We start from the raw sequence: 19,514 nt of genomic DNA, 5'->3' as shown, positions 1-19,514 counted from the left end.
CAGGCAAATACCGAACTTTTTGATTTTTGTAATTTCAAAAATCATATTTCACCAAACAATTTAAAATATTATAAAACCTTCAATCTTTAAAGATGAAAATAGTCTGCTTAAATTTTTTGAATCAGGCCTTTGAAGATATTTGAATACTTTAATCTCATCTTAGAAATTAAATATCGACTTTTGTTATCAGTTTCCGCAAAAAAAATTGACCTCTTGTTCTATAACACGTTTTTTTTCTATCTTTCCAATATTGTCAAATTCTTTTAATCATATGTAATGTATTTGCTTTGCAAATGAATATTTTTTACTGGATAATGAAACAGTTTGTCCTATTTATCATATATTATGATAAATTCGATCTCAAATTGTATATGTTTTCTCATGTAACACATATTTTGTGTCTGAGTGTAAATAAAGTATTAAATTGTTAACTAGTACAAAATGTATATGTAAATAGCACGATAGCACATTAAGACATTGCGTGTAGATTCTATCTTTCTTCGCACTTTTTTTCTGTATCTAAAAATAAGCTTTCATCGTTGTATTCGTCAATGTGTAAATGGATACAATCTACAAAAATCTTTTCACACATACACACATCCGATTCCCAATGACAACTGTCTTTTTCGTCTGAAAAAAAACCAAACAAGAATGCGTCACTCATACTTTCATTTTATATGTTAAATCGACCGTGATATTGGGGTCAAAACTCTATTTTGGCTTTTAAATTAGAAAGATCATAAAAAATTATCATAGGGAACATGTGTACTAATTTTCAAATCGATTGGACTTCCACTTCATCAAAAACTACCTTGACCAAAACCTATAAACAAAACCTTTAACCTGAAGCGGGACAGACGACGAACGAACGAACGGACGCACAGACCGAAAACCATAATGTTCCTAAAAAGATCATTATGTATACGCCCCAGTTTTTTTCAAATTTTTAAATAGCTTCCATACGTTTTAAAGCTTTTTACTGGATATCCGTATTCTAATTTTATTCTTAAACAAACATGTATATAGTGTTACATTATGAACTGGTACATAAAGGGTCCGACTGAATATGTTGTCGGGGGATTGCGGTGGTCGATTGGTCTAAGTAGTTCAACTACTATTATACCAGCAGCTTGTCGACAATAAGGTTGTGGGTTCGAAGTCTGAACGTGGCAGATGCGTTTGACTCTAATCTTAATTGACTAGGATTGTCAGTTTTTCTGTCGATGGTATATGGGTTTCTCTGGTCTTCCTCTAAAAAATAACTAACCCCATGATATAGTGAATAAAGCCGAAAGTAGCGTTAAACACCAACATGTATATATGTATATAATTCAATATATCCCATTTAAAACGCATTCTTCGGATTTTGTATCTAATATTTGTCACTGTCGGTTAGCAATCCCTAATAAAACAATCCACTCATCAAAAAATGCAATAGGCCAAACCATTTTTTTTTTAATTTCGTTGTGTCCTGTTTGTTTTTCAAAGGCAACTATAAAGCAGTGTAAAAACAGAGGACAAACACGCAAATTTACTGAACATATCATATACCTAGAAACAATCTTTTGTTTAAACAAGAAGACCATTATTTTTTTTTCAACTGTTTTAGGGAATACTAGTAGTATGACTCATTTCAGATATTGATGTATACTCAAAGTTGCAATTCTGTAAATATAGACAATGTAATTTTCCATAGGACTCACTTTGCGGCTAAAACTGTGCCACTTTTAATATGAAGTTCTGTGAAAAATAATATCCCAGAACGGAAAGTTGATCTACACTACTATTTTATTCACCACTATTTTATTCAAAGATAATAAAAAAAATAGAGCTATGCAGTGTGGCATATTTTCAACATTTCTATGCCCTGAATTTCGAAGAGTTTAAACTTATACTAAAATTCTATACTACCACTACCTTCTATTTTTGTGGACTTACTAAGAATTAAATTTTTAGGCGCTACTATATTATTTTATACTGGTAACATTCCCGGATTTAGGGGGGCCAGGGGTCCCGGCCCCCCTCCCCCTTTTTGGGATAAAATTGGTTGCTTATATAGGGAATCACTGAAGCGTGACTAAAGTTGGCCCTCTCTTAGGCAGTCAGTGGGCCCCACTTATGAAAATTTCTAGATCTGCAACTGTTAATTTATCTATGAAGATTATGTATCTTCCCAAAAGAGGTGGTATTTAAAGTGCAAAAGTGAAAATAAGACAACATTGACATTATACATGTTTGACTTGCAGATATCAAAGATGTGAAATTGCTTCTTCGTATGATCATTGAAAAGAGGATGATTGACATTAAGACAACATTCAAAACTCCGTGGACAAAACAAACGTTGACAAAAAGTTAAACAAGATCACAAACGATACAAAGTACTACTAAAGTGTCAATCAATACCAAATAACACAACAAAAGACCGTATACTACCTCCTTTTAAAGTAGCCTAGTTCTACAGACAGATAGATTGGTTATCTGTCGGACTAGTCCTACTCTTAAAGAAGGGTAGTTTAACTAACCTTACACTGACTTCACGGTTCAGCTAACAAGGCAAGCTAACCAAAGAAATTACCTTTGCCTACAAACTCAATGCAATCGGCTGTAACATTTAGATGCTGTCTATTACAAGGACCATTATACCTCAAGAACGGTAAAAGTTAAAATCACCAATATTACACTTTGACCTCCATTTTGCCATCAGTAACAACATATTAAAATGGTTGAATGGTTCATGAGTAAATGCACGGGCACCGTTTGGCAGACGCCCACTAGCCGCCGGAACATCCCCATCGGAAATCCGGTTAAAATATGTTTTTGTACTGAATAACTTATACATTTGTAATTAATTACATTAATCATACCTTTACATTCTACTCTGTTTTTCCCTGTTACGTTAGAAATAATATAATCATAAGGCGTCCATTTAGGATGAAACCAGCATTTGTTTTCCCTCTTCTACCATGGAGTAGCAAGCGTCGTGGACTTGACAGCAACTATAAATAAAAAATAAACACCATACTAGTACATGTATCATGATAACAGGGCATTGCAACATTTATATCATTTTTCCTTTTTCTATACTTTTTTAATGGGGGAGGGGGTATCGGTTGAAGGACCTAATAAAGATCCGTCGTTTAATTGATAAATTAAATAACAATTACTGTTACCTTGGCAATATGTTGGGTTTGAATATATTCAAAAAATCTGTAATTACAATATACTACGTAGTGCTTTAAATAAATCTGAATTAACAGCAGACCTAATGATAATTTTAAAGATTTCATGTATTTCTTTCCGCACGTGAAACTCAAAAAAAAAAAAATCGAAAATATTTGTTTTTTTCAAGTTTGGCTGTACCTGTAGAATTCTTATTATAAACGAAATGTCACATGTACCCGGTGAATAAAGACCTATACATTTTTATTGGATATATCTAATTAAGGGATTGTTTTCAATATATTTTTCAATCAATGACATTAAGGGATTGGGGCATGTGTCCTGGTATTTTAAATAATTTCGACGTCTTTAATATTTTAAGACGTCCACTCTGTGTAGTATATCTATTTGGATCCATCTGATGAGTTAGGCCTTTTTCAAATGATTTTTATAGTTCGTTCTTATGTTGTAATGTTACACCACTGCCCACAGGTTAGGGGAAAGGTTGGGATCCTGCTAACATGAATAACCCCGCCACATTCTGTATATATGTTCCTGTCCCAAGTCAGGAGCCTGTAATTCGGTGGTTGTCGTTTGTTGCTGTGTTACATATTTGTTTTTCGTTCATTTTTGTACAAAAATTAGGCCGTTAGTTTTCTCGTTTGAATTGTTTTACATTTGTCATTTCGGGGCATTTTAAAGTTGACTATGCGTTATGGGCGTTGCTCATTGTTGAAGACTGTACGGTGACCTATAGTTGTTAATTTCTGTGTCATTTGGTATCTAGTGGAGAGTTGTCTCATTGGCAAGTATACCACATCTTCTTTTTTATAATAATATTTATTTTAACTAGTAGTATCCTGGAAACAGATTCTACGCTGAACAAAAATAAACGTCTTACCAAGGCTATTAGGAATATAGAAAAATAATATATAATTGTTGGGTGGATATTTAAGGTGGTACCTAACACCTTAGCTAAAATTAATTTGGCTCGTTTAATTTTCTTTAAATTTTGACAAAGTATTTACTTTGACCCTTTGACAAAAATATAAAGAAAATCAAAAAATATGAACCAACCGTTTAATCAGAAAAATTACACTGGTTTATATAGCAGTTTGACAAACACTTATTTTGATCATTGAGAAGCTTAATATTCCCTTAAGAACACAACGTCATTAAAACGTTCTGCTGATTTTACAGAGTTATCTCCCTGTAGTGTTAGGTACCATCTTAAAAAATTGTTGAGATATGAACGATTAACTTTGTGAAGGAATAGACCATAGCCCTCATGAGCAAATCCTTATCATTAGTTGTTTAGAAAAGTCTTTCATTGACGATCAAGTATATACGGTTTCGATGTGGACATGTGGAAATATCAATTATTTGACCTTGAAGGTCGAATGTCATATTCATTTATACGCGACAATTCATCTTAAGATACTATACCCATTAGTTAGATATCAATTCGAAAGAACCTATGTAAAGTAAGTAATTCTTGGCACAATAATGTCAAAAAGGCAATCAGTTTTTATTTATAAATGTTTATTGACACATACATAATTATCTTTTATAAATTATTTAATATCGGATTCAATCCGAAACCACACAAACTGTGATGTCAGATTGAACAAATGATTTCCCAAATTTAAGGTAGATTCATGGTATACCGCCATCTTGGATTGTACACCCATCCCCCCCCCAGTACAAAAATGGTCTATTTATTTGCCCAAATCTGCAAATTTGGAGACAGATTTGCAATTTATTTGTTAGACCTATTTACTTATAAAAAGAAAACTTGGTGATTTATTGTATAACTCAAAATATTAACCAAAAATTAAATTTTGTGTTTTTAGAATCAATTTTTACAAATAAGCTATTTAAGGGGGGATAACTCTTTTAGTTAAAAATATATACTGGACTGATAGGGAAATTTTAGATTTTTACTTGTAGCAAGAAAACAAGTTCGGTGACACCATTTTTTCTTTTTGTTTTCTTAGAACATATTATAAAACCTATCTTCTCACAATTTATTTCAAGATTCTATCTCACAGATTTTTTTTATGCACACAAATGTGGTTTTTTTTCATGAATAATCGAACCAAATTTAAGCAGTTTTCAACGACTCATAACTTGGAAAATAGCACGGTGACCCATACTTTTTATTATATTTTTGAAAAAAGCATAGTAAAATCTTCATTTTGGCAAAGTATTAGAAGATTCTATCTCAAGAAATATATACCCTATGATCTACCTTAATTGATAATATGATATGTCCATCCAATGATGGTCGCACACTGATACAACTATTGTAATTTGAAAAAATCTAGGCACTAAAGATTTAAATGTAAGCCCTCTCAGGCTTGGTGTTAACGGTATCCCCAGCATTGGATTGTTGAATTTTTGTTTTCAGTACGTCCAGTGGCAATTAGTTCGTGCATATGTAGACCGATAACACATTAAAAAAATAGGTTCTGTTCAATTTAGTCCTGGTATCTATGATGAGTTTATTCACTGGACAAACTTGGTTGGAAGATTAGAATCCAAAATTGACCAAGAGGAAAGAAGGTAATAGGGGTAGATATTTTGACTTCAAAGAAACAACACACAGACCCATCAAAGAGGTCGGACAGGACATTTAGGTTTTTTTTCCTATTCCGATTCGACCAGCCTGCGTATTTATACATCCCGCATTTCATGTTATTTAGTACTGGATCAGATTACTCTTGTTGACCAAACTTGAAGTTCCAGTGCTTTAAAATCAGGCGATTAAATGATATTGAGAATAGTAATAGGGAATGTGTCAAAAGGACAACAACCCGACCAAGGAGCAGAAAACAGCACAAGGCCTCAAATGGATCTTAAACACATTGTGAAAAATCCCGCACCTAGAGGCGGGATTTCATTATTATGAATATATATTTATAATGTGTATCTATTATTGGTGACTCATGATGTTAAACTTACTTGTCGATCGTGTCAACTGATTCACCATGACCCCGATATCCACAAAAACAGCCATAGTCAAAGAGAAAAAGGGAATTACCCAATCCAAAAATAGACAACATCTGATACGTAAAATTCCACCAAGCTTTTTTTTGGATTGTACCCCGTTTTTCATGTCTTTCTGAAATAAAGTAATTAATATATTAGCATATACATGTACATACATGTAACGTTACATGCAATTCTAAGAGTTACTTTACTGATTAAAGGCATGTAAAAACTTATTTAACTCGTTATCATAGGATTTTTTGTATTGGAACATTTCGCCGTTTGAAATTTAAATGACAATTAGGCAGCAACCATTTGAATTTCGGGGGGGGGGGGGGGGGGGGGGGCTATGGTTTTTTTCTCTGGACAAATTTTTTTTTTCGCCTGCGGCGAAAAACAATCTATTTTTTCGCGACAAGTCGAAAACATTTTTTTTCTTTCAATTTTAGCATTACATATAGTGGCAGCTGAGGGTGAAACAAACATTTTTTTTTCTCAGAATCAAAAACAAATTATTTTTTTCTCCAAAAACTGGAAACAAACTTTTTTTCAAAAAAAAACCCATAGCCCCACACCCCCCCTCCCCAGAAAATCAAATGGTTGCTGCCTTATGGAACGTTTCATTGTTCTAATTTCATCGGTTGAATGATACATTTTTTGTATGTGTTAAGTAATCAGTTTTATTAACTATCATCATAAATTTAGCATTTTCATCAAGTAGAATATTTGTCATACAATCTTAACAATTAATTGTTAGTCTAGCTGATTTTATATAGACAGAGTGGTGAAAATTCTCCGCAAACTGATCTCTGCTGAGGAAATGTACTTTTAGAATAAGTGATGAACACGGTATATTTAAAACTTCATACAAAAACATTAGATATAAAATATTTTAATCCAATTCTCCGGCTATGTATAGAAATTGTATGGCTAAACTCATATACATAGATCGGTTACAAGCACTATATTTACCATAGTTTTTACGAGTTAACATATTTAAACAAACGAATCCTAACACTAAGTAAGAGACATGATGGTATATAAAATTTGTAATATAAATAAAATGATTGACATCTTAAACTAGCATAAGAAATTAATTGATCACGTTACCATTTTATCCAATGAGATGGAAGCTCGCGCAAGTCAGATATGCGCCCCGTGTTTGATCGTCTGGCTGCGTTGTTCATTATTTCGAAAGTATAGAAAATGCGTTCATGTGAAATCTTTGAAATGATTTATATATTATTTATAGTCTTCTTTTTTTCAATGATAAACAATTGTCGTGTTTAGTCATGACATCTTCAGTGCAAGAGGCTTACCTGCGGGGCTTGAAATCACAATGATGAACAAAGCACATGCTGCCATATACTGAAATACAGAGTAGTTAATTACGGTCTGGAATCCTAACACACTGGTCGCAATACTGTAAGCGGACTTCCGGTTCGAATATAGAATGTACATTTGAATTGAAGCTTGCAAAATGAAAAATATTTCATCAGGATTCTATTTTAGGTTTTAAGGTGTTTATTCACTGTACATTGGTCATGTTGGTATAACAAGTTCTAGATTGAACTGCAGTATTTCGTTCATAACTAAATAATGTATTATTTGATAATCATTGTTTATCTATAATTTATGTTAGTACATGTAACTGAGAGCAGAATAAAAAAGGAAAAAACCAATTTTCCTCTTTTTTCACTCTTAATTCTGACAAGTGCAATTAGAGGCCAAATTCGGACCAGAACGTAATAAATTTATTCTATAACCCATGTATTTGAGAAAAAATCATGAAAAACAAAGACAATTCTGTTATATTAGTATTTATTTGTTACATTTCAAAATAAATTTATACTGAATTCTACACTTAGCTGTCCATTTTTAGTCAACTCTCTGTAAAGGATACAACATAGAATAAATTTATTCTAAATGCATGGTGCTTACTGTATATGATCATGTATAAAATAAATTTATTATATAGAGCCATAATATCTATTATTAGTTCGAGAAAATCATAGAATAAATTTGTTCTTCATTCAATGTCATTTATGATTATGATAATATTTATCTGTATGGTGAAGCTGTGACACAGAATAAATTTATTCTACCTTCAATGCGATTTCGGATTATAATAATATATAAAATAAATTTATTTTGAAGTAAAGTTATCTGTATGGTGAGGCTGTGACACAGAATAAATTATTCTTGTTTCAATGCGATTCGGATTATAATAAAATATAAAATAAATTTATTTGAAGTAAAGTTATCTGTATGGTGAGGCTGAGACACAGAATAAATTTATTCTACATTCAATACGATTTCGATTTTAATAATATATAAAATAAATTTATTTTGAAGTAAAGTTATCTGTATGATGAGGCTGTGACACAGAATAAATTTATTCTTGTTTCAATGCGATTTCGGATTATAATAAAATAAATTTATTTTGAAGTAAAGTTATCTGTATGGTGAGGCTGAGACACAGAATAAATTTATTCTACATTCAATACGATTTCGGATTATAATAATATATAAAATAACATTATTTGAAGTAAAGTTATCTGTATGGTGAAGCTGTGACACAGAATAAATTTATTCTAGTTTCAATGCGATTTCTGATTATGATAAAAATATAAAATAAATTTATTTTGAAGTAAAGTTATCTGTATGACTGAGACACAGAATAATTTATTCTACATTCAATATGAATTTTGTTCTATATAAAAATAATCTTAAAAATATCTCATGATAAAAAATTAACATAATCTAAAAGAAAATTCCATTGGTCTTATTTATTACAGACAAAATAATACAATAAATTGCTTCGCCAAGCGCAGCTGGATACGACCGCAGAGGTCAAATCTTAAACATTTGGGACAAAAATGGACACAATGTTCGTGCATGATACAGGTCTGAATTTGGATTGTAATTAAATACTTGATGCAATATAGGTTTCTGACACAGAATAACGGTAGCCAAAAAAACTTAGAATTGGTTATATCATTTGAATTTACATTTAATTTTTGGCTTTTGTGCAATACACTATGCTGTTGCGAATTGCCCCCCCCCCCCCACCCCAAAAATAAAAAAAAAAAATAAAAAAAAAAAAAAAAAATTTATCTCTTTTATATGCTTTTGTGCAATACACTATGCTGTTGCTATTTGAACCCTCACCCCCCCCCAAACAAAAAATATACCCTTGCCCCTCTTTTTTTTGGCAACATGATATTTGAAATTTTCTTTTTCAATTTTGAAATCTGTAATGAGTGAAAATTATCCCCCCCCCCCCCCACCACCAAAAAAAAAATTTCTCTGTCCAGTTTATCTTATCACAAATATTCTAGCGGAACAGTTCAGAATGCATGTAAAACAATAGAATTGCTATATGGCCAAAAATCAATTTCCTTATCGTTTCGATTTGTCATGTGATGGCATACAAACAGTTCAAAAATACATCTAAGTCTTTTTTGTTTGCTTATATAATCCTGAAGATTTTGTTCAATGTTTTGTCACTGGTCATCTGTTAGAATAATTTTGGGTTTTTTTTTCACACAAGAGACAAGCTTCGTTATAATGCAACTGGTACTAATCGTTAAGTAATCTGATCTTTTATTGACATACAGATCTGTAGTTGGAATTATTCATCTTCAAACTCTTCTTAACTTTTCGAACAATTATCTTTAACGCGTTCTATTTGAAAAAGAGAAAATCTATTTTATTCTCTTTTTAGTGTGGTTTCAAATTCAGTAAACAAAAAGATTGTCAACGTTTATTGTAAAAAACATCTTTATTTGAAGAAGCGAGGCGATTCAGTTGCTAAAAATTAGTGAAAATTTATCCAGAATTACACCTGATGTTAACTTTATATTCATGCAGCAACAAAGAATGATGAAACTCATTGAAATTTTTCCTCATCTATTATCATAATGAATTTAAAAATAAATGAAAATGGGGAAATATTCCGAATAAATGACCTTTAGACTGGGGAAATATCCCCAGAAAAAAGACCTTCAGACTGGGGAAATATCCCCACTTTTCTTCAAATATAATTATAAGTTTGAGAAGTATGTGTAAGTAACTGTAATTAACATCATGAATAAAGTGGGGAAATATCCCCAAATTAAATATGACTTTCAATATGGTGATAAAAGAATACGAAAATGGGGAAATTTCCCCATTAAATTACAAGTAGTGGGAAAACATCCATACAGGAAGACAACACATACGTGAACACTTAACAATATTGGGGAAATTTCCCCACATGAAAATAATCTTTAAAACAAGCTGTGTAATTGGTCATTTTCTATGTCGAAGAAATAAAAAATATACATGGAATGGGGAAATGTCCCCCATTATGTGTATTTATCCATTTCTAAAGCATTTTGCAAAGATTTACTTTCCGTCTAAAAATGTCAATCTTGAATATAAAAATGACGAACATTTATCAGGTGAAGCTTGGAAAGCAGTGTGATTCTCAATGCACTTTTCGACTGATTTTTTTTTATATTGCAAACAAGTCAAGCTAATGAAAATACTGCTTTAAATTCTTTTTGCAAAGTTAGATAGCGGGCCTTAGATTTGAAGGTCATAATTAACACTAACTAATGTACATGTGCAAGACTTTAAATGACTTTGAAACGTTCAAATACGAAATAAAAGATGAATCTTGGTGATTCGCACTGTCCAGCGGGAAATAAATATGCATATTCAGGACAAGAACAAGTTAATGTAACATGAAAAATAACTTTACTTTTCACTTGAACCACACGCAGAGTCGGATTTTCAACAAGCTAATTCATAAAGGAGGAGTAAAAGATACCAGAGGGACATTCAAACTCATAAATCGAAAGTAAACTAACGCACTGGCTACAAAAGAAGAGACAAACAATAGTGAGGAAGAAACGTCAAAGAAATTAAAACCTACAAGCAACACGCATCCCACCAAAAGCTTGGGGTGATCTCGGCAACTCCGAAAGAGAAGAAAATACTGCTTCACATGTGAAAACCGTCACGTTGTTCATAAGATAACAGTCCACCGAAACGGACATAGCATTATCACTTCGAGCCAATCAATCCTTTGATCAAACTCCTTCATGCTGAGTGCTAAGCGGAGAAGCAACAAATACAAATTCTAAAGTCTCCGTTTTCATCCAGCCGGGTTCCAAACTACGACCTCTCGCACTCGGGGTGATCACGCTACCACGTATTCGTGTATCCATCAAATTAAAGGAAAGTAAACGAGATAGAAATCAATATTTTTTCAAGAGAAAACATAATTACAAACTGTTTAATGTCAGTACAGCACAAGTAGAAAATTTAAACTCTTGAAAATTACATATTAAAGCATGCACATTATTTTGAATAAAACATAATTGTACTGTTGCTGTTGAAACCATATTGTTGTTCAACTGCTAGGTAAAATAGCAACAGCAAATATGATACCTCATGTATATAACAAATCAAATCAAAAAAGAAAATGAGTTCTATTAGTTCCTGTATTATAGAATCAAATATCTGTTTCTTTTGACATATATAGCCATATACATATGAGCTATATATGGTGCGTCTAGTTGTCATGTTCTTCGTATTTCCTGAAAATACATAAAAAAAACAACGATTAATTTCGACCTTAAATGTTGTTAGTTGATGATTAAAGAAAAACAAATAAATATTATAAAGTAGTCAATTACCGATTTCGAGTTGAGTTTGCTAATAAAACGTCCAGATGTTTTGCTCAAATGAAAAATATTTAATTTGAAAAGAGATAAATATTTAGTTTTCTCAGTGATATTAGCAAGAAAAGGCAACGCGTTTGACATTTGATCCGTGAAGAGACATTTCCCAGTCATTAATTCCACTTTCAGTTTTTTCGATAAATATTTTGTCAAAAACTGGCGTGGATACTTTTGGTACACCCTTTGGCAATTCTACTTCACCTTTATCGTTAAACATGAACATTCCACTTGTTGAAATCTTCCAAGGCCCCGCATGATTGGATTTGTAACACAGTTTAATCTTATTAGATACTTCATCCATTGTAAAATCTATAATGTAATGGCTTGATATGTTTCCGTACATCAGCAATAAATGGTTGAAGCCAGTTCCTAATATTGTATTGCCAAATTAAGTTGCTTGGATTTGATAAGAGATCCAAAAGCTCAGGGATTTTTTCTGCGTCATTTCGACGGAGGGAATCTACTATTTTTGCTGAAAACCGGCGTCAATATCCTCATGTGTGTGTCCAACATACAGAAAAGAAAGGTGAACCTGCAAAAAAAAATATTTTCATAAAAAATTCTATCAAATTTTATATTGATTTATATTCTAAAACTGTCCGCATTACGATTCTTGTATGTGCATTCTTTTGCTAATTGTTTTGACATTTCTCTGAAGCAATATTGCGACAGTCATGATAGTGGATGTATGTGGAGTATTTATATATTACACTAGTACTTGATACATTATTTCAGGGACGGTGTTCCATATCATGAATTCAGTTAGTCTAAAAATACGACGGGTGTCCCTCGAGGAGCTGTTAACCGAGTTTTCCGGTGGTATTGGAGTTACTTTATATTTTTATGTAATGGTTTGTCTTAGTTGTTTTACGGTTGAATATTGAGATGATTTATTTTAATCGACTTTTCATTATGATTCTCCGTCGGTATATTTTCTCGCTTTATTATATCTTATTCATCATGTTCATTTGGATACAGTTATTCATGTTAATACATAATGATACGACCCTTATAAAAATGGTAGGAGGAATCACCGATCAATTCAGTAGGAACAAGAATGTGTCCTCAGTACACGAATGCCCCACTCGCACTTTCATTTTCTATGTTCAGTGGACCGTGACATTGGGATAAAAACTCTAATTTGGCATTTAAATTAGAAAGATTATATCATAGGGAACATGTGTACTAAGTTTGAAGTTGATTGGACTTCAAATTCATCAAAAACTACCTTGACTAAAAACTTTAACCTGAAGCGGGACAGACGGACGAACGGACGGACGGACGAACGGACGGACGAACAGACGAACGGACGCACAGACCAGAAAACATAATGCCCCTCTACTATCGTAGGTGAGGCATAAAAATACGTGTGTCCATTGTCATGATTGTATTCCCTGAATTTTTTTAGATAGGAATTCTATTATCTAACAGTAGTATGATTACTGTGGGCTATAAGATATCAAATGTCTACCTCTTGAAATACTTTCATGTGCACCAGTAACTCGCAAAACGATAAAACATATTTATTTTTGTTTTCCCGCCAGCAGTTGTCCGCTTGAATATACAATACTGGAGGCAACGTTCCACCCTGCAAAAATTATAATTCAAACCTTAAACATGTTATTTTATTTATCTTGCTCATTCATTACTTGATGTGTCAAAACAGGAGTTTGTTGTCCACTAAATAGCTGTAGCTGACTAAAATAATTGCAAGTATATAATACTACTGCCTTAGCAAGTACAGTATGTCCAATGAACATACACACCAATATGTGTTATTCCTCCCTACCGTGTTGCTTTTAGTTGTTTTGTCATCGTAGTTGTAATGTTTTCCCCCTTCTTGATGTGGTATGGTATATGCTATATTTGTAACATAACCGAATTAAACTTCGATATTAATTATGAAAAGACAAAATATTGGTTGAAATCCATGTTGCTTTTTGTATATCAAGATACATTGTATTAAGAATGTCCCAGACACCCGCAGAAGTCGACTTAAACACATACGTATGCATGTAAACACATATAAATTTTTCATAGATTTTATATTCAATTATAATGCAAAATATTCTATAAGAATACTAAACCACCGAGGCTGTACCATTTTAGTAGGCTTGACTTCTAACAGATAACAACAAAAAAATGATATTTCCTTTTTATGTCTCTTCATGATTAACCATGAACTTAATATGTAGTTCATCTTAAAGTGGAAAAGTAAAGATAATCGGTTTAATAGATATTACTATCTAGTAATAGCATAATTTAGTCAGTCATAATGTGAATCTTTTCAGTCAATATATGTATGCACAAAACTGATAATCTGTGTATCGCACTATTTCGGATCATTTCTACTGAGGGCTATTTGAAATTTCTAGTTTGAATTGTTCTATATTTGCATTGTTGTTTTGTAATATTTATAGCTGATTATGGACATTGATTTTACTCATTGTTGAAGGCTGTGTGGTGATCTATAATTGTAATTTTTGGTGGCATTGATCTCTTGTCACATTCCAGCACTCTGCAATGGTGGTTTCTATAAATTTATCATTTATGATTATGAAATACACGCTTTTCTATTTCAAATAAATCAATACAAAGTAAAGGCAAAGGCAGAGATAATCGTGTGTAAAATAGCAGAACAAATGTGTCGTCAAATAAAATAATCATTGTAAATGACATTAAAACAATGACATGATTAAACAATTCCTAAATAATTAAATGAACCTATACTGAGCCAAAAAAGTTTAGCAACACTTTTTTTTTAAATTTTTTTTTGTTGTTTCTGGATTTTTTTTTTTAATAAACATCATTGATATAATCCTTAGTATTACCTGTATTTTTAAGCAGTCGTACTTTTTTCAGGTGATTGATTTTGCGCCATTTTAGCTTTGCGCGTGTAATTGATGTTTTACCTTCTGTACCTGTACTTTTAAGACGAAATTTAATTTGTTTTTGCACTAACGTTCAGAAACACACCATTGGTAAGAAAAACACATAAACGTTTGAAAAAATTGCATGGGGCGTCAACCAGGCCTCTCCGAAAATGACCGTCAGATGGCTCTTGGAATGGTTGATGCTTGCATGAGTGATACTGACGTAGTGGATCGATTTAATGTGCATAAGTCAACAGTTTAAAAACAAAAAACAGTTATTAACAAATTGCAACAGCACTGGATAGGTCAATATGTCGTAGACCAAAAACAACCATCGTCAAGGAGGAGCGCTACATTCGCTTAACGTCAACACGGGACAAGTTTTTTGTGGCCACAACAGTAGTGCATTGACTAAGGGCAGCTGCTGGTGTGCCTGCCAATACGTAAGTGATGCCCTGAAAGCATGGTCGAGAAATTGATTTTGAATAACACAATACTCAATTCCGCTTTTTGACCCTCTCGCGCTCCATACAAAAAATATTCTAATGAATATGCGTGTTAAACATACATTTTGCTTCTCACATGTCATAATTCATAAAACAAATATGTAACCCATAAAAAAACGACAACCACTGAATTACAGGCTCCTGACATGGAACAGGCACATACATACATAATGGGGGGGGGGGGGTAATCATGTTCGCGGGATCATAATCCTCCCCTAACCTGGGACAGTGGTACAACGGTACAACATGAGAATGTATTTTGTGACTTTTCAAAAGTAATCCGTTTTTTTCTCTTTATCCTGGTCACTAGCCCAAATATATTTATTTTATTTTATTAAAGAAAACCGATATGCAATGACTTTGTAAACTATGCTCAACAGCAAAATAAACTGACCATCGCCATTTTTTTTAGTACATGTCTTAGGCAGCAACCATTTCATTTCTCTCGAGCCTTTGAATGTTGATTTTAAGAACGAAACCGTATTAAAGAAAATTGTAGTATGTTATAGTAAAAAAATAAATATAGGTTGCTGTTGCTTTTTTTAACGCAATTTGTACTTAATAAAAGTATCTCCAATGCCTATCAATTATGCAATAAAAAAAGTATCACGCAAAAAGTAGAAAATTCTTTTGAGGCCTATTAGGTCTGAGTAAACTATGTTAATTTTCCTTTTATGACAATGCAGAGTGAACGAAGCATCTAGTAATAAAACATATCGGCTGCACACATCGATCAATTAGATTAATCATAGTTTTAATTTTGAATACCATATTATCTTCATAAAATGTCTGTGCCAAAAAAAAATCGTTTTATACCCCAGCTTCATAGTGCGTGATTTATGACAACTTGCCGCTGGGTGCGTAAATATTAACACCGATGTGAAGTGCCTACTTCTTAAAGCTTTTATATAAACAAAATAATTAATGCATTTGTACATTTTGATTGGAATAGGTATATTAATGTTTCTATCTGTTATTAAAGGATTAACCACGATTATTGAGGGAAATCCTCTCGTTGTGAAAGTAGTTACTATCATGCGTGTTAAGGAATTTTTGATTCTCGGACTATCATTTTTTTCGACATTCGATTTTTATCTCAATATGAACAATTTTGTTTTTAAATCCTGTTATTGTCAATTGGAACCCACAATAATTATTTAAAAAGTTCTTGCCGCCTCCACGTCCACAAAAAATGAATGGTCAATGTCTAATATAAAATCATTAATAAAATGATATCGTAAGATATGCTTTAAGTTTACTCGGGGGTGGAGAGGGGGCACTTACTATGCAATGAGTGACAGGAATGGGCCGCTGGAATAGGTTAAAATTTCTTGCTACATGATATATAATAGTTGATAAATTCAAATATCAATTATGGGTTCATATTATCACTTGCTTGATAATATCAGAAGTATCTGAAACAAATCAGATGCCAGTATTTATTTTTAATGCGGTTAAACCACAGTCGACTTGTAAATGTATTAGCTATTTGTCAAACTAATTAAGGTCTTTCCTTTCTTAAATGGAAAGACCTTACTGTATTTCGTTTGTTTATTATTAGGTCTTTCCACTTTTCTGTGGAAAGACCTATTGTTTTTCTTCTGATTATTTTTTTTTTTTTCTTCCGCCTAATTTTGTTCTTGCGATAAACATTTGTTTCGCAATATGTCGCTTAGATATTTTGTATATGATATCGAACAGTTTATGCGCTTTTGAAATTTACCCTGCGTAAACAAATACTTTTCTTTGTAGAGTTATCTCCCCAAACACTGTTTTCCTTGTTATCGTATCTCCTTCGAAACCGTAAAAGATTATGACAAATTTATTTTACAAAATTGCTCGTTATATCCTTCGCATGATTTGTCCTATTTTGACCGAAGCGATATGACCGCTCCATATGAGTTATTTCCCCTTATGCATCTGATATAAGTGATATGAATTTCTATCTTATAAACCATAAGTGATAGAGACCTAGGATCTTTTGATTTGAGGTCCTTGGTCCCAAAAATGAAAATTATGTCAAGGTCAAAGGTCAAGGTCATATTCTAATATTTGAATTTGGCTTATTTTCACTTATATCCAAAGACTGTATAAGATATCAACAAATTATTTTTACTAAATTGTTAGTTGCGACATGTCGTAAGATGTAAATTTTGATTGCAAGCGTACGTTGAATGTAAAAGGGAGTTTTCTCCCCTTTTGTATTAAAAAATACGCGTTTGGTGATATAACTCATTAACTAAATATAATTAAGACTATGGTCTTTTGATTTGTGGTCCTTGGTTCACGACCTTGAAATTAATCTCAAGGTCATAGCTTAATTTGACGTTCTAGATTTTGACCTTTGCTTTTATTCTATATGTATACATGATAAAGATATACAACTTTTAGAAAAAGGTATCAAACCATTTAACCTTGAAAAAAACAACCGGAAGTTACCTTTTGTAAACCGGAAGTAGCTATTTTTGTACTTTATTAATATAAAAGTATATAGAACCAGATATTTTTGGAATCGGTGTCAAGTAAATATTCAAATATAATCGGAAGTAACATTTTTCAAAGCGGAAGTAACAAATTATCTCCCTTATTTGAAAAAAAATGTATGGAAACAATATATTTTTGGAATCAGCTTACTAGGAGCCTATCATTTGACAATTGAAATGACATTTTAAACTTAGTTTCACAACTTTTCATATCAAAATACATTGTTTTGATGGAAAGACCTTCAATTGTTCTCTGAACAATTGGTTTTTAATTATTATTATTATTATTATTCTTTTTCTTCCGCCGTTTTTCAAAGTTAATCGGTGATAAAAGTACGCAAGATATCAAAATGATCTTTGGTATCAAGTATCGGGTTAATAAAAGCTATCTTGTAAAAGGGGCACCGAAGTGTACTATTTACTTTATAGGAGTTATCTCCCTAATTACAAAAAACACTGTTATCGCTATATCTCATAAACTATAAGACTTAGCGGCAAATGGTTTTTTTTTAAATGTTCCTTGCCAAATGATACAAGTTCAAATAATTTTAAACCGAAGCGATCCGGTGACTTATTATAGGAGTTATTTCCCCTTGAATATTTAAATTTTCGATATGCATATAAATCTCATGAACCGTAAGTCATAAAGACTGCGGGTCTTCAGATTTGAGTTCATTGGACCAAAACTAGAAAATATAGGTCAAGGTCAAAGGTCAAGGTCATATTTTAGATTTTCAAAAGTTTTTCATTTCCCTATAACTATTGAACGGTTATAGATACAGAAAAATTAAGCAGTTGAAAATGATTGGTACTTCAAGGGGCAACTTTTTTACATATGACTATACTGATTTTACCATCATGTAAGGGACATAACTCCCATTGATGGTTTTTAAAAAGCCATTTTTAGGCAAAACTCTTTAACAAAAGGTCCTTGACCCATACGGTCTTTTGCAATGACCTTGTGGAGCAATGACCTTGACGAAGTTCACAAGGTCAAAGGTCAAGGTCATCAAATTATGTGTTTTTTGGCACTATTTAAACAGTTTTATGTGTGTTTGAATTCCAACCAACCAACCAACCAATCAATCAATCAATCAATCAATCAATCAATCAATCAATCAATCAATCAATCAATCAATTAATCAATCAATCAATCAATCAATCAAAGCAAGTTTCCGTTTCATGTGTTTAATACGGGATCCAAGGTCTCTTTTTTTCGCTTGTTTTAATTGACACTTTCCAACGTGTTTAACCAACGTGTTTAACCAACGTGTTTTACCAACATGTTTTACCAACGTGTTTAACCAACCAACCAACCAACCAACCAATCAATCAATGCATGTTTCTGTTTCATGTGTTTCATACGGGATCCAATGTTGTTTTTTTTCGCTTGTTTTAATTCAGCCTATCCAACCAACGTGTTTAACCAACGTGTTTAACCAACGTGTTTCACAAACGTGTTTAACCAACGTGTTTAACCAACGTGTTAAACCAACATGTTTAACCAACGTGTTTAACTAACCAACCAACGTGTTTAACTAACCAATCAATCAATGCATGTTTCCGTTTCATGTGTTTCATACGGGATCCAAGGTTTTTTTTCTCGCTTGTTTTAATTGAGCCTATTCAACCAACGTGTTTAACCAACGTGTTTAACCAACGTGTTTAACCAACGTGTTAAACCAACGTGTTTAACCAACGTGTTTAAATAACCAACCAACGTGTTTAACCAACCAACAAACCAATCAATCAATGCATGTTTCCGTTTCA

The 19,514-nt window shown here is 32.4% G+C and overlaps 1 long non-coding RNA gene across 1 annotated transcript; it reads right to left on the bottom strand.

Moving 5' to 3' along the window:
- Positions 1 to 592: 592 nt before the first annotated feature.
- On the bottom strand, positions 593 to 7,594 carry LOC139507561 (uncharacterized). The gene is made up of 4 exons (XR_011660751.1): positions 7,470 to 7,594; positions 6,124 to 6,283; positions 2,865 to 2,996; positions 593 to 630 (listed from the first exon to the last, which is right to left on the bottom strand). It is a non-coding gene; the product is annotated as an uncharacterized lncRNA (long non-coding RNA).
- Between the last annotated feature and the right edge of the window lie 11,920 nt (positions 7,595 to 19,514).

This window comes from Mytilus edulis, unplaced genomic scaffold (assembly GCF_963676685.1).
Source record: "Mytilus edulis unplaced genomic scaffold, xbMytEdul2.2 SCAFFOLD_1770, whole genome shotgun sequence".
Classification (NCBI taxonomy): domain Eukaryota; kingdom Metazoa; phylum Mollusca; class Bivalvia; order Mytilida; family Mytilidae; genus Mytilus; species Mytilus edulis.
This window is presented reverse-complemented; position numbering and strand designations above follow the sequence as displayed.